This window comes from Ambystoma mexicanum, chromosome 2p, assembly GCF_040938575.1.
Source record: "Ambystoma mexicanum isolate Mex_15411 chromosome 2p, UKY_AmexF1_1, whole genome shotgun sequence".
In the NCBI taxonomy this organism is placed as follows: domain Eukaryota; kingdom Metazoa; phylum Chordata; class Amphibia; order Caudata; family Ambystomatidae; genus Ambystoma; species Ambystoma mexicanum.
In genome coordinates this window covers 1230657333-1230674283 of record NC_090923.1, presented here as the reverse complement: position 1 = coordinate 1230674283, position 16951 = coordinate 1230657333, and the positions used below count along the sequence as shown (strand labels likewise).

The window sequence follows — 16951 nt, the reverse complement described above, 5'->3', positions numbered from 1 at the left end:
TTCCACAGTCTTTAAATAATTGATCCAGAATTCTTTCCATTCAGGCCATACCACTGCTGGTTGACCTGGACTTGGCAGGAAGCTTGCAGGTGGCTGTACTGTAGTGCCTTGCATGCTGTCCTTGCCACGCAATTTCTCTTGCTCCGTGTCTACTCTCTAAACAAATGCCCGTATGTGATTGATGCTACTTCACAAAAAAAACAAAAAGGAAAAACATATTTTTTTGTACTGCGACGAGTAAGAGTCTGATCAGTTTACAGCCATGAAGATTACTGCCTGACTCTTCATCCGAATACAAAATGGCGCCGCGTCACGTGACGCTGTTGGATCCTTTCCTGAAATGTCCAAACAAATATCTCTCATCTATGTGCTCACAGCGCGTGTGTGATCATCAGGGCTTCAACACTGCGATTCAGTCCTTGTAGCCGTACCGGTTAGATGTCGAAGTGCGCACATCTATTAGCCTTTAGCTTCAAATCTGCACAGGAGAATTCAAATCTTTCCCCTGGAGCTCCAGCTCTCCTGTTCTACGTGGGTTCAGAAGTCACCGGGCTATCTTCGTCGCCAACGGTTGTAACTTAGAAGGGACAAAACAATACGGGTTGAACGGTAAGTTCCTTTATTCAAGAAATAGCCCGGCGCACCACCTGCATCTGCCGCCTTCGTCAACTCTCCTTCTCAACTGACTCACGCTCCCTCACCATTCCAAACAGAACCCCGCCAACACTTCCAGCAATAACACTTGAAGCTAGCGGATGCAGGCAGGCATCACAGATACCCATTTCATACATTACAACAGAAGGCTAAATTACACGTTAAACAATTTTGATCAACATATTTGTTGGTTTAGACCAGTCGTATTGATGAAAACCCTGAAGAACTGTGACTTATGTGCAGTGCCAATTAAATCAACTCCATGCTAGAGGGTCATCCCCACCCATTGATTAGACACTCCCACAACCATGCTAATCCCTATGGCCATTCTCATTTACTTCCTGCCCCTCTCTGCCCAAAAGACATCCTCATGGGATCTCGTTGAGCTACCTTTAACAAACCTTCCCACCAAACTGTGCGCTTGAATTGCCTACCAGTGTTTTTTCAAAGCAGTCTCAAGAGAGTTCATTACTTAATTGGAGCTGTAAACATGCTACTGGTGTAATAAAATGCCTTAACCAGCTCTTCCTTCAGCCGCTCGATTTATAAGCACTATGTCTGTCTTTCATTAAAATCCTTCAATAAATTGAACAGGCATTGGCAAATCCAACAGTTTTGGCTTGTGTATAAGTATTAAGCATTTGCCGAGCACTGCTATTGTGTGCACAGGTATTCGCATCATTTTGCAGCTGATACTATCACTGGCCAGTTAATACCACTACGGCAGTGCCTGGTAAATACCGTTGGCATGCCTTCACATAAGCCAAACCTGTTGGCCTTTGTTTGTTATCCATTATCCAAACTACAGAAGGCTGGAGGGAGCAGCTTCCCAGTCCTACCAGCTAAACTGTTTAACGCCTTACCCTCAACTCTAAGAGCTGAACCATGCTACCACACCTTCAGGAAAACAGAAAAACCTGGCTCATTGAGCAGTAGATTTAGCTGTGCCACGTGCCCGCCAACCCACTGTACCTGACTTAGGACTCATACGGCAGCTTCTAATCTGTATATAACTATGTCTAAAGATTTACATCTGTGCACATTTGCACACAAACTATATTTAGTATGTATATCATTATGTATTTAATTCTGTAGATAAATTTCTGTATGCATACTTGCTTTCGCTACACCTATTCTGTGTACATTTCACCTAAACTCTACTGTAATGTTGCAACTTATGACTTATGTAAGATATGCGCCCAGATGCCCCAGGGCTTGTTTTTTTCTTTACAAATAAACAAAATACAAATATAAATACAAATTATGTCTACTAACATAACATGAAAAAGGTTTTGCTTTTAAGGGACTAATCGGATGTTCTTAACTTCATACACAAGCATGCTGGCAGTTTGGGACAATCTCAATATTCAGGTGATGTAACTACAAACATTATTTGAGCGTGTGCCTTAAAGTGCTAACATTACAGTGGTGTGAAACAGGAAATGTTTGCACTTGCATTATGTTGTATTCTGGGACTTGTAGTTTTCCATTCAGGATATGGAAATAAAGCAACAACAATATGCTTTAGCCTTAATAACTTGTATATATTACATGACCACGGTAGTGGCCATGTAGTTCTGGTTAAGTTGCTGTTTCCATAGGAAGAGCACTTTTTGGGTGGCTTATAACTTCGCTCTCCCTGGACGGATCCTCACCAAACTTTGTAAATGAAGTATTTGGGTCACTCTGTATTTTTTTGCAAAGTTTGGTGAGGATTCGTCCAGGGGGGGCAAAGTTATAGGGGGGGGTCCCAAAACTTATTTTTTCCCATAGACTGAATGGGAAAAAAAATGTGCTCGCGCCTACAGCCCAAACCGCTGGACGGATTTCCACCAAATTTGGACCAGGAGCAGCGGCTTGGTCCGGAAAGCGTGCTTTTGCAAATTTGGTGAAAATCCGTCCAGTAGTTTTTTTTAAAATGACCAAAAAGTAGGTAAAAAAAAATTAGTGATATCTGTGTTCGCTTCGCAGACGGACTTCCCTGTTCGCTCCGCGGACAGCACCCCGATTGGCCCATGGCCTTGCATCATGTCCGCGGACATGCGACGTGTTCGCTGATTGGACGGCGAGGGGCGTGGAGCGCAACAGATTTTCTGTGGCGCCCGCCATCTTGTATTTGCAGTCGACCGCGTACATTGCAGTGAAACGTGGATAAAAAATTGTATTTAGTGCCATGTGTTGGTGTGTAAGAGTGTTTGGGGAGGGTGGGGGAGTATGAGATAGGTTCAATGTTTTGTTTTTTTATGTGCTAGACGTTTTTGTTGCGTTCGATTTGTCCACGGAGAACACGGCTGTTCTGACATTTTGTAAATAAACTAAATGGTGGAGTGTTTAGATGACAGAGTAGGTGTCATTTTTGTTCGCAAGGAAGGTAAAAATGAGCTAGGAACACTTGCGGTGTACTTAATTGTTCGTAAATACACAAACTGGGGGTGTCCTCAGGACGCTGTCCGTATTGTAATCTGTCTAGTTGAATGTGTTCTAAGAACACTCGCAGTGTCCCGAAATGGTTGCAATTACACAAAATGGGGGTGTTCTGAGAACGTTGTTTGTATTGTTCGTTGTCAGGGTGAAAGTGTTTTAAGAGCACTCCTTTTGTCCGCTAATAGTACAATTTCCTAGGGGCGTCAACCGACTTTTTGTCCACTAAAGAAACGATAAATCTGGCTGGTGTGCGCCGACATTATGTGATAATCCTATGACTGGCGCTATTGACCTGGCTGACTTGCTTTTGCGACACTAAATCATATCTCCCGCCCTTAAGCCTGATATTATCAAAGCATTCATATTCCCCGCCTCTCTCCGTGATGTTACAGGGTGCGTAATCAAACACGCCCAGTCGTCTCCAGGACTACGCGACTTTACACAGAACCCGGAAGACAACACACATTATGTCACAACACAGCGCGCCACAATTCGGAATATTAAACTGTGATTTAAAAGCAAACAGCAAGATTGTAAATGTTGTAAAGTACATTTATTTGACATCAAATGTTTAGAGAATATTCAGCAATTTGCATTTGTCTTTGTTGTCGATCCGCAAAAAGTTCATGTTGAGACACGCGATGTTCCTTTGCGATACAGAGAGTGTTAGATCACCTTGCAACTCAGTGCGCCACAATTCGGAATATGAAATTGTGGTTTAAAAGTAAACAGCAGGATTGTACATTTGGTAAAGTACATTTATTTCACATGAAATGTTTAGTGAATATTCAGCGATTTGCTATTGTCTCTGCTGTCGATCAGCAAAAGTTTATTTGGAGCCACGCGTTGTTGCTTTGCGGTAGATAGGCTGTTGGTTTATGATAAAAGCAGTAAATGGTCGCTCTGATAATCGGAAGGTTGCTCCAACAACGAGCCATTAGACCACCCTATTGGTTGGTATGTTGTTTGTAGCCGCTAGTACTGCGTAAGGGCATATTGGTCCTTGGCGATTGTCCCATAAAATGGTGAGGGTCATGAAGTTGCATATTTGGACCTGCACCTGGCAGTTGAAGACCCCATCCGCTGGAGTCTGTAAATTGTGACATGGGCAAAATGGAGCCACATACCTGTTTTAAAAAACATAAATTAGTCTCACCAGTCGATCGTCATTAAAAATCATCCTTTTATTTATTAGGGCGTGAAAATATTTGCTATCGAAGATAGTGCAACAGAGTATGTTAATAATAAAATAATAATATTTTCCCATTCATATAGCGCTAAGAACCGTGAGGTATCTAAGCGGTGCTTATTATTAACCACGGTGTGTGGTGCTCATTTATTGACCACGGAAGGATGAAAGGCTGAGTTTGGCCTTGCCGGGATTCAAACTTGCATTAGCAAGCTGTGCACGGATGTCAAAGCGAGCGCTGTACTCGCTGTGCCACTTGACAGGCTACAGTGAAGTGGCACAGCGAGTAGAGCGCTTGACCGCCTATAGACCGGTTAAATTATTTCTATTAACCCACCCTGTGTCGTCTGCCTTTTTCAGAGCCCTCTAAACGACAGGGGATCAATTCGGCGGTGATAGTGCGCGGTAGAAAACATTATGCCACTTTCAACGAACAAGTTCAACTTGAGCGGTCTTTAATGCTACGCTATTGTAATTATATTTGGTATAAAGTAATCTAAAGGGTTACTTACAGTACAATTGCAATTTCCATTGTCTACGAGTGGTGCAGTCCCAAAATACGACTCTGCGTGTGCCAACGATCTTTCGCATAGTGATATAATATATAAAAGTGGTTTCGTTTCAGAAATTTCATCTTTATCTTCTCTTACGTTTTAGCAACACTCCTTCAAGAGAAGTCTTTCATCACAATCTCTGTCTGTCAAGGTCAAAACACAATACAACCTTATAGTCCGCTTCGTGAGCCTCTCCGGGGCCCGAGAAAGAAATGGAAGCAGCTGACCTTCACTGTGAACGAGCATAAATTCTTACTTTGCAACATTCTGTGTAAAGCCATCTGTAGAAGTTGTGGAAGCAGCTGACCTTCACTGTGAACGAGCATAAATTCTTACTTTGCAACATTCTGTGTAAAGCCATCTGTAGAAGTTGGTTTTTGCACGCCTTGTTTGTATATTGTTTGCGTGATATTAAAAAAAGTTTGTTTAAAGGACGTTATGGTTCTAAGTACAGCCGAAAGACCCCTGAAAATCGCAAGTTATGGTAAGCTTTGAAAAATAACTGGCGCCACCACCGTGCACTGCTAAAACTAACACCCAGGACATCAAAGATGACATCGCAAATGTCATTGATGAAATCACTGATGACATCACGTGTGTATGTACTTTTCATGGAATTTGTGTACTAGGGATTTTTATTATAATGTTGCGAAAAAAGTGTCAAGGATATTGCAATAAATATCATACCGTTATTAGTGCTTTGAACGATGCATTGATATAAATAGCATTGTATTATGGGATTCTATCTAGTATACTGAGCTACTAATGGAGAAACATAGCATTGTGTGCAGAGTACAAGATGAAAGTATAATATGTGTAATGTTAATATGTTGAATAATGAAATAATAATTGTCCTGAAATGTTCGAAAAAACACAAAATGGGGTTTTTCTGAGGACGTTATTCGTATTGTATGATTGCTTAGCTGTATGCAATGAGGGAATGGCACAGAGAGTAAAGTGGACGCCGTCCGCGGACAACGCGGCTGTTCGTGGACAGGGCGTGCTACATCCGGGTTTTTCCAGGAAATCCAACATGGAAAGAAGACTGTACGGATCAGCCAATCAGATGTCGAGGTTGTGGATTTGTGTTGAAAGAGACTGTGTGTGGTGAAGATGGCAGAAGTGGAGAAAGTAAGTATGTTGCTGCTCGGAGATATGTTTGTGCATGGTTTACAGCAGTACGCTGAATGCAGGCAGGTTGCAAAGAACTTTGATGTGAAAGGAGTGGAGGTGGTGTGGAGCAGTGTGCCTGATTGCAATGTACAGGGAATTGTACAAGTTTGTGAGGATATGGCCACGATGAACAGTCCGCATGTGGTAGTTTTGCACTTTGGTGCTTTCCATTTGGGCAACGTCAGTGCCCCTACTTTGTTGGCTGATTTGGAGCGCTTGGTTCAAGCAGTAATGAAGATCCTTCCAAATGCAAAAGTAATTTTTTCTGGATTACTACCTAGGGCAATATGGGACAATAGTTCAGTTTTTTGTCCTCAGCAAAATATTGCTAGGTGTGTCATCAACCGAGGCATGTGTGCCTTCATGCTTAGAGCTGGTATGTTCTTCTGTAACAATGAGAATATTGATGCCAGTAATGCTGTTAATTTTAAAGAAGATGGCATTTCTTTATCTTTTACGGGAAATGCCTTTCTATTTTGGAATGTAAGGGTTGCTTTGGAGAAGGTTATGTGAAGATCTTAGGAGTAAAGTAAGAAAAAAAAACAAGAAAAAAAATACAAAATAACAGGTGTCTGTCAAGCATCTGTAAAAAAAAAAAAAAAAACGGCTCTTTTCAGAGCCAACTTCAAAGGGGAAATGGGGCACACTATTTAAATTTACATTCACCACGCTCAGATTTTCGATGTGTCCGCGGACATGGCGGTAGTCCGCGGACATGAAAATCACTACTAGGGGGTTAGTATGTTCTATGTTACATGTATATGAAGTCAGGGATATTATGGTTAAGTTGTGCACTAAAAACCTATGAAATTCAGTGAACAAACTTTGTTAACGGGACGTTATGGTTAAGTTGCGCTACTAAAAACCTATGAAATTCAGTGAAAAAACTTTGTTAAAGGGACGTTATGGCTCAAAGCAAAACCGAAAAACCCCTGAAATTCGGCAGTTATGGTAACATAAGCAACCATAACTCGTGCCACCGTGCACTGCTAACACTAACACCCAGGACATCAAAGATGACATCACAAATGTCATTGATGACATCACTGATGACATCACATGGCTGGCTCTCCCTTTTTATCCTTCACTGACATATCGAAGCCACATAGTTTTCTTCAGTAACAGTCAGGATGTAAAAATTGAAAAGGCACTATATTTGTAGACTTAGGGTCCAGTCACATCATATGAAACATATACATAGCGGAAGATACAGGCTTGAAAGAGAGCAATCCTTTCTGTGCATGAAGATAATCATTATGGTTATCAGCACTTTCTCATAGTTTTATTTTTATTACTCTACCTTCCCTCTATATGCTCATATTTGTATACATTATACTCACTCTCCATAGAGTGAATGGGAAAAATATTTTGCTCGCGCCTACAGCCCAAACCGCTGGACGGATTTCCACCAAATTTGGACCAGGAGCAACGGCTTGGTCCCGAAAGCGTGCTTTTGCAAATTTGGTGAAAATCCGTCCAGTAGTATTTTTTTAAAATGACCAAAAAGTAGGTAAAAAAAAATTAGTGATATCTGTGTTCGGTTTGCGGACACACTTCCCTGTTCGCTCCATGGAAAGTGTCCTGATTGGACAATCGTCTTGCGTGATGTTCGCGGACATGCAAAGTGTTCGCTGATTGGACGGCGTGGAGCGTGAAGCGCGTCAGATTTTTCGGTAGCGCCCGCCATCTTGGATTCGCGGACGTCCCCAGACAGCGCGGTGAAACTTTGTTCAAAATGTGTATTTTGTAGTGTGTTGGTGTGTTGGAGTGTTTGGGGAGGGTGGAAGTGTATGAGATAGGATGAAAGTTGTGTTTTTTATGTGTTAGACGTTCTTTTTGTGTTCGATTTGTTTGCGGCCATCACGGGTGTTCTGAAATGTTCTAAATAAACTGACTAGGGGGTGATCTAAGGAGTCAATATGTGTCCGTTTTGTTAGCAAGCAAAGTGAAACTGTTCTAAGAACACTTGCGGTGTCCGGGGAGTGTTCGTAGGGGGTGTCCTGAGGACGCTGTCCGTATTGTTCTCTGCCAAGTTGAATGTGTTCTAAGAATACGCGCGGTGTCCTGAAATGTTCGCAAATAAACAAAATGGGGATGTTCTGAAGACGTTTTTGAGAACACTCCCGGTGTCCTGAAATGTTTGCAGGGGGTGTTCTGAGGACGCTGTCTGTATTGTTCTCTGTCAAGTTGAATGTGTTCTAAGAACACTCGCGGTGTCCTGAAATGTTCGCAAATAAACAAAATGGGGGTGTTCTGAAGATGCTTCTAAGAACACTCGCGGTGTCCGGGAGTGTTCGTAGGGGGTGTCCTGAGGACGCTGTCCGTATTGTTCTCTGTCAAGTTGAATGTGTCCTAAGAACACTCGCGGTGTCCTGAAATGTTCGCAAATAAACAAAACTGGGGTGTTCTGAAGACGCTTCTAAGAACACTTGCGGTGTCCGGAGAGTGTTCGTAGGGGATGTCCTGAGGACGCTGTCCGTATTGTTCTCGGTCAAGTTGAATGTGTCCTAAGAACACTCGCGGTGTCCTGAAATGTTCGCAAATAAACAAAATGGGGGTGTTCTGAAGACGCTTCTCAGAACACTCGCGGTGTCCGGGGAGTGTTCGTAGGGGGTGTCCTGAGGACGCTGTCCGTATTGTTCTTTGTCAAGTTGAATGTGTCCTAAGAACACTCGCGGTGTCCTGAAATGTTCGCAAATAAACAAGATGGTGGTGTTCTGAAGACGCTTCTAAGAACACTCCCGGTGTCCGGGGAGTGTTCGTAGGGGGTATCCTGAGGACGGTGTCCATATTGTTCTTTGTCAAGTTGAATGTGTCCTAAGAACACTCGCAGTGTCCTGAAATGTTCGCAAATAAACAAGATGGTGGTGTTCTGAAGACGCTTCTAAGAACACTCCCGGTGTCCTGGAATGTTCGTAGGGGGTGTCCTTAGGACGCTGTCCGTATTGTTCGTTGTTAAGTTGAAAGTGTTCTAAGAACTATCGCGTTGTTCTGAAATGTTCGTAGGGGGTGTCCTGAAAACGGTGTCCGTATTGTTCGCTGGCAAGTTCAAAGTGTTCTAAGAACACTCACATTGTTCGCGGACATTAAAAGTTTCCCATAGATCATAGTTGAAATGTTTGACTCTATGGATGTGATATGCTGCGGTGGTTGTTGCCAGGGCATAGAGTCTTGGGTGCATGGCCATTTGGTCATGCACCCAAGACTCTATGCCCTGGCAACAACCACCGCAGCATATCACATTCATATTTGCTTATAACTTTGGGTGAAAAACAAATGTATAAGGAACAAAGGTATTAGATACTATGGATGTGATATGCTGCTATGGTTGTCCTTATTATTGTATACTTACTGTTTGGTCTACTAATGGGAGTCCATGTTTTTCTTCTTCATTTCTGTGATAAAAGAAAATAGCATGTTAGTATTAGTATTTTGTAATGACTTATTACATTGTATAAGCAATATACTTTTATTTTTTTTCGACCCTCATATTTAGTAGAGTACAAATCAGAGTACTGTGCAATTTGCTCAGTTTCTGTATTTGTTGCTAAAATCATTGGGTCTGTGGGAGAAAAAAAAATCCATGTTGGATTAAAAAAAAAACCTTTTTCTGTTATGCTACAGTTTATTTGTTTGTTTGTTTTCAGTGTTCACTTGTTGTTTCTGGCTAATGCTTTATACTTTGGTTTGTTGTATTTTTTTTGGAGCAGTAACAGATTCTTCATTTGTTTTGATATTATAAAATTTTGGAGCAGTTAGATACCAATTGGCGTATTCTAACCGTCTATTTTTTTAATATATTTTAGTGGTTTTGATTTATCTATTTGGATATTGTTAAATTTTGGGACAGTTAGATACCATTTGGCGTATTCTAACTGTATTTTTTGGCCTAATTTAGTGGTATTCATTTATCTGATTAGTTGTTGTAGAATCTTTGAGCAGTTAGATAGCTTTTGGAGTATTCTAACAGTTTATATATTTTTAACACAAATTTAGTTAAAGGTTTACAGTTTATTTATAAAATTTTGGTTTTAAGAACATCAAATAAGCGTTTGTAAGATTTGCTGGTAATCTCTGCTTTAGAGTAATGGTACTATCATTACATTCAAACCATCCACATTTCTTTTTTATATATGCCGTGTAGTGCCCTGAATTGGTTGTGCCTCCTGCGTGGTAGATTATACCTATTGTTGTGAAGGTTTTCTTACCAAGTGATATTTGACCATGTGTGAATCCAGTCAGCTTGCAGTTGTTTTTGGTACGATCTGCATTGTAACGTAGAAGCATTAGTATTACGTATTTAATATGTGTTTGTATAACTAACGTGGAGCGATTATCTGAATTGCAGGTAGAGCATAATCTACCATGGTTTGCATTTTGTACAAGTTGCTGAAATGGAATGGATTCACAATTTGGTATTGATATATATATGAAGCGTTCATTGGGGATTTCTTCTTGTGTCACATTGTTGCAGAGAGTGAATGTATGTTTCCACACATATGAAATCTGAAAGATTTCATTTATAGGTATGTTTTTGTTTTCCAGTACTTGTAGTAAGTACATTAGAAATTCTTGTGGATCTTCCTGTGAGTTTATAGTGAATTTCACCATTCCAGCACAGTAGTCCAATTGTCGTCTTATTCCAAAAACACTATATGTGTTGTCAGGATTGTTTGCTGCATTTCTGTGAAGTACTAACATTTGCAAACACAAAGGGTCTGTACTGTGTAAGTAAATGTTGTCAACAATTGGTGGTAATTGAAATAGAATATACATTGCTACATTTGCATAGCAACTTACACCAACTATATTTGAGAATTTAAATGGTCCAGGTAGTTCTGTATCTAACTGCTTTTTTTGGAGTTTGTCTTCCTTCTTTAAAGAAGTACCTGGTTTACTTTCTCTAATTGATTCTTTTTTGTTTGTGGTACTTGATGAAGTATTAGTTTCTTTTACTCTCTTTGGAGGATTTGCAGTGACGTCCTGTTGCATTTCCGTTTGATTTAGTTTTCTTTTACAACGTCTTAGTTTTTGTGGAACAGAATATGTGTTTAGATGGGGAGTGTATAGTGAGCGAAGTCTATTATATTCTAAAATGCAAGGAATATCAGCGTTTACTCTACTTGCATCAAAGTTGATTAGAAATAGACGTCAAGTATACGTAAGCGTGATAGTGTTACGTATCTCATGCCTTCTTTAAAGACTGTGTTACCAATCTCTATCATTGCTTTGTCTAGGGTAAGACCTTGTGATTTATGAATCGTGATTGCGTATGCAAGAGTTAGAGAAAATTGTTCTCTGCGTACATGCATATCTTTGAAGAGAAGGAATCTAGCTGTTGAGCGTCCTATCCGTTTTACTTCTGAAAGTTTGTCAAAGAGTATATTGACAAACTGAATTTTGTTGTCACGTGGGTATGTTTGAAAGACAACAACTGTACCCAGTGCTCCATTAACTAGTCCTTGGTCCACGTCAAGGTTACGTTTAAGCATTACTCTGCAATTTAAGGATAATTTTAACATCTTTTCTAAGCCTGCTGTGTTTGAGATTGATTTTTCTAAATTATTGAGTCTTGTTGTGGCTTGGTCACACATGGGTAGTGTCATACCATGTACATCTAGTTTGTCTGTGGCGCTAATTTCCCTTATTGGTTGCATTTCTTTACTTAACATTATTTCATTGAATTTGAGACAGCTTGCAAGAGTTGGCATTAAGGCCATACAATTGACATTTTTGTGGGCTAATTGTTCCATAACATCTGTAGCACATGCATTATCGCCATAAAGTGCATTAATGTGCCAGCTTTTCAATGTTGCTTCTGCTTCTTTAGAAAGTATACCAACTCTCAAACGTTTTAAAATGTTGGCATAAGTTAGATCTGCAGATTGGCGCATGTTTTCTGTTAATTCTCTGTATTGGAAATGTTGCCAAAGGTTGACATTTCCAATGCTGCCAACAGTTTTACGGCAGAGTTTGTGCCCTAATGTTTTAAAAATAGGTTCACCTTTTACTGGTGTTAATTGAAGCAGATCTCCAAAAACAATAATGCGTTTTCCTGCAAAGAGCTCTTCATAGACTGTTTTGAGTACTTCTTGTAATCTGAGGTGAATCAAAGCTAACATCAGGTTGGAGACCATGCTCACTTCATCTATTAGTAGCATTTTCATTTGTTTCAATACTCTGCGTAATTCCATTGCAGCTTCTGCAGAAAGTTTGTAATAGTCTAATTTTTTTCTGGTGTTCTACTGGTAATAGTAGTAATCAGTGTAATGTAACACCACCTATGTTGTAGGCAGCTAAACCTGTGGGGGCAGTGACAACAGCTGACAGTTTGTTGTTTGTCAATTGTTGAAGGAACTTACTAATGATTTTGATTAGGAATGTTTTGCCAGAACCAGCTTCACCACTGACGTACAGTAGTATAGGTTTATAATTATGGCAGGAACATTCTTTATTTTCATGTTTTACACCATGTGAAATTTGTTTTGTTACTTCTTGAAAAATGCTACTTTGCTCATTGTTTAGTTTTGATTGTAGTATAGTTAAGTCTTCCTTATCTTCATACTGACACATGGTGTTTTCTACTTCTATCATAGCTAATTCTGCCTCATTTGTTATTAGTGGTTCTCCCAGTGGTTCTTGGATTCCTGTTACAGAAGGTTGACTACTGTCAGGAGTATCCTTATCTAGTTGGGCTTGGAGTTCTTCTTCATGTTACTGTTCTTTGTGCAACATTGTTTTGTACTGTGTAAAGTTTACATCAGTTATAGTGCTTTCATTTGCTTTGAAAGCATCCTCATATGAGTCATAGTTATCTAGTAATTGTTCTTCTTTTCTCCATGGTTTGAAGAGTTGTAGCAGGGACATGTAATATACTTATTTATGTTGAGGAGTCTTCAATGACAATTTGATATGATTAATTAAATTTGGTTTAGTGAGTTTAACTAAGCTGCCTTCACAGTCTGTCACTCTATATTTACCTTTTTTTTCATCAGGTTTCATATTATTTTTGTATGTGTAGTTTTGGGCTATTTGGTATAGACACATGTTTTCCAAAGTATTACTTCTTTTTGGGTAGTATGTGTCCAATAAATTGTTTTTTAAAATGTCATGGCTGTTGGGATCATGTTTGGCTATTGTTTCTATATCTTCATATATGATTTTAGAACTCTTTTACTAGATTTAGCTGGACCAAGACTTAGCCATACTATATTTTCAGATTTACCATACAATGAAGGACCAGTTAAACGATCAGCTGCTTCATAAGATCCACATTCTCTATGGGTGAGCATTTTTATGCCCAAGCTGTATAATTTCTGAGATACTGTTTTATCTGATGACAGGTCATTCCAGAAGTCTTGGAGCTCTGTCTTTTCTGCTTTAGTTAAGTATGCTGTGACATATCGTGCAACTGCAGTAGAATTGTCTGCAATGTACTGCACATCTATGTTTGCATTCCATAAGTGGGCAATGATTGCATTATAATCATTGATATATTTTTCTTCTTCTTTTCTTTTTATGTAATATGTATTTTAGGTGACTTACCTTTAACACTATGTCTAACTGAAGACATGAGGTTGTTTACTTGACCTGTATTTGTAACTGGTCTAGGGAAACCAAATCGGCATTTGGTGTAGTATTTGCCTTTGTTTTTGTATTTGCGACAACAATATTTCCCACATTTGTGTCTTTGAAATTGTAAAATTTGTGCACGAAGATCACTATTTGTGGCTTCTGATGAAATTTCACAAGTGACATATTTTTCAATAAACTGTAAAACAGTGGCATCACTGTCTTGACCAAATTTAGGAGCATCTTTAATCCATAAAAGCATGTGGATATGTGGTGCTCCTCTGGCTTGGTATTCTTTTCTCCAAAAGAAGTGTTGCACTTCTCCAAGGGGAGGAACAGTTTTATTACAAATAAAATGTAGCATAGCAATGAAGCGATGGTGAAAATATCTTGAAACATTAACAGGATCCAAAGAACAAAGTTCTCCAGGTGTTTGAATATCTATGTTTGTTTTGTTTTTATTTGATATGCGTAGGAAATCATGTAAATCTTCCCATGCATATTCTGCACAACTTAATGTAACAAACCAAGTGGGTGGGCCAAGGTTTCTGATCATACAACGTACATCTCCATGACGTCGAAACCAGTACTCTTTAGTACCACGCATATTTGCTAATAGATTTGTAATATTTGATTGTAAAACCTCATCCTTTTGTTGCACTTTCTCTAATAATTGTGTAGCTGTCATATTTTGAAAGTGTAATCCTGATTTTAATATGTGTGCAACTCCGTAACATAAAGTTGCTAGTTCACTTTCAAAGAGTAGGTGGAATATGTATTCCACATTTTGTCTAAATCTGGGATCTTCAGAATACATCCATAATGAGCGGTATTCTGAAGCTGATATTTGAATAGGTCTATCATCATACCTTCCTCCTTTGCCAGTAGGAAAGAGTAGAGGAAAAGCACGTGCTTCTATACTTTTTTCCCATATACTGATTGGCGATCCTTTTGTTTGACGCATTTGGTAAGTTTCCAGTACATCTTGTACGGTGTCATTACAGTGCAAAGGATGAATTGTATAATGGTCTAAAGTATTTGATATTGTAGCAGGATCTAGCAGCTCAAATTGACCAGCTTCTTGTGTTTCTTGAATTATTTAATTTGTATCTTTCAAGTTTTCTTCAATATTAATTTCTTTGTAACATTCATTATTCTCTTTAAGATATTGGAAGGCTTGTCTAACTTTATATAAATCTACCAGCTGTTGCCATATTTTTTTGTCCTTTGTAGGTACTCCATTTACTAAGATAATTAAAGATTGCTGCATTGGACGTTGCACTCCTAGAGTATGCACATTTTCTTTTAGATTTAATGGTAAATAAACTACTTTTCCACAAATGCCTTTTACCAATTCAGAGGGAGGTAATTTTGCTGTTTTTGGTTGAAGGCGTATTATTGCTTGAAATGGGTGTACTGTTTGAATTATGATGCTCTCATATAAATTAAGTTGTTGTAGAGGTTTTGGTACTGGGTATAATTCCAAATTATTTGTGATAGAACGTGAAGGAGTTTGGTTGTTGTCAAGTTTTGTAGTGCAATAACTACAAAGTAGAGCTAATTCAAACCATTTAGAATCTTCATTGTCTTCTATTTTGTATGATAGGTCCACAGTTTTTGTGTTACTTTTATAAAAAGCTTCTACGGCAACATACACATACATGGTTTGGTACTTCAGCTGATGTACTTTTAAATAATTTTAGTATTTCTTTTTTGTATGTGTTTAGCAAAAGGTTGCCATGTGTAGAATTGTTGCTTAATTGGTTTAAAGCTATTTCATTCTGTAAATGGCTTTCACTTCCAAAATATTTTTTCTGGATATAGTGAATTTCTTCAAGTAGGTCTTTTGCTGTACCATGTAGAAGGATGTTATTTAACTTTGCTAGTGCTAAAGCAGGACTTTTAGCATAGTACAGTTTATAGACTAGATTTCTTATAGTTGAATGATGTGTTGATATCCTTTTGATATCATGGAAAGTGGTTTTACAAGTAGGTCCTGTAATGCAGGCCAATGAATGTCCTTGTAGAACTGTGTACTTGCGCACTGGACAGGTATCTATATTTTGCAGTAATTTAATTTTGATTTTGTCTTTGCTTTTTACATATTTATTGAGGAATTGGCAGAAAGATTTGAAACATTGTTTGGGAATGTTACACATTGACGTGCATGGCCATTTGTACACTAGACGTTCTGATTCAGTTGAATGGAGCGGTAATTCTAAGTTTTCAGGGCATATTTTTGTAAGGAGTACTTCTTGTTCCATTATGGTATTATTCACTTTTTCATAACCTCGACCACTGCTATTTATGGCAATTGTATTTGTTTGCTTTTGTTTGTACGTTTCTTCATTAAAATATGGTTCTGTGCTCGTAGTGTGATTCCATTCACCTCCGCAGATACTTAAGAAGTTCTTTCTGTTGACATTTCGCTTATTGAGAAGTCTTTTTTGTAATTTAGTTATTAGTTTTGTTAGTGGTTTCATTTTGTTTAACAGTAAAATAAATACATTTCTTTTGAGAAGAATTGCACTGTCCATCAATGCTTCTAAGATTAATTTCCTACGATAGGTTTTAAGCTTTCAACTTGATTTCTCTCCTGTTTTTATAAGATTTTGAAGGACTTTGTGACGGTATATTTTGGCTAAAATACTTTTCTTGGTATGCTTACTTTGCACTATATTAAAATTTGAAGAAGTAGTTTTATCTGTACTGATAGCTGATTTTCTGTTAATTGTTTTTTGGTTTGTTTTACATTTCGATAGAGGAAGCAAAGTTGTTGTACTTGAAACTTCTTGTGTTTCACTAAATGATTGTATTAGCTGTTTTGTTTCAACTTTTTTTTACAAATTCTGCTAGGGATGGATGCTTATGTTAGACACTTTTATTTTCATTTGCTCTACTTTTGCGTTGCTTTCTACGTACTTGACTTTTGGTAGGCATTCTTTAGGGTCTGTTGAAAAAAATAAAGAAGATATGGGTTGGGGTGTTCTGGAATGTATGTGTGCTGTGTGCATGAGTGTTTGAGTAAGATGATAAAGATGTATGTAATGGTGTGTGATTGTGCATTGGGAACTAAAACTAGTAGGGATAGGTATTCTTGAATTTATGTGTTACTAAACTGGGGTTCAGATGACAAAAAAAAGTAAGCTAGTGGTGTGGAAAAGTACAAATAGTAAATCTAATGTATACAATTAAAACAGTTGTTTGTTCTATAATATGAAAATTGTAGTGGTTCAGTTGGCTAATTTGTGTGTCCAAAAATAGAAATTTGTGGGCCATTCTGGCTGTAAATCGCTGTTTAAGACATGGAAATTTTTGGACAAAATGGTACAAAATCTCTATTTTTAGAAACCAAAATAGCTCGTATTAATGTTATAGTATATTT

The 16951-nt window shown here is 38.6% G+C and overlaps 1 long non-coding RNA gene across 1 annotated transcript in view; it reads left to right on the top strand.

Annotated features, from left to right (window-relative positions):
- Positions 1–287: 287 nt before the first annotated feature.
- The window catches only part of LOC138567375 (uncharacterized), a 156885-nt gene continuing 140221 nt past the window's right edge, over positions 288–16951 (top strand). Inside the window, exon 1 of the long non-coding RNA XR_011302185.1 lies at positions 288–609. This is a non-coding gene — a long non-coding RNA (uncharacterized lncRNA). The remainder of the gene's footprint in view (positions 610–16951) is intronic.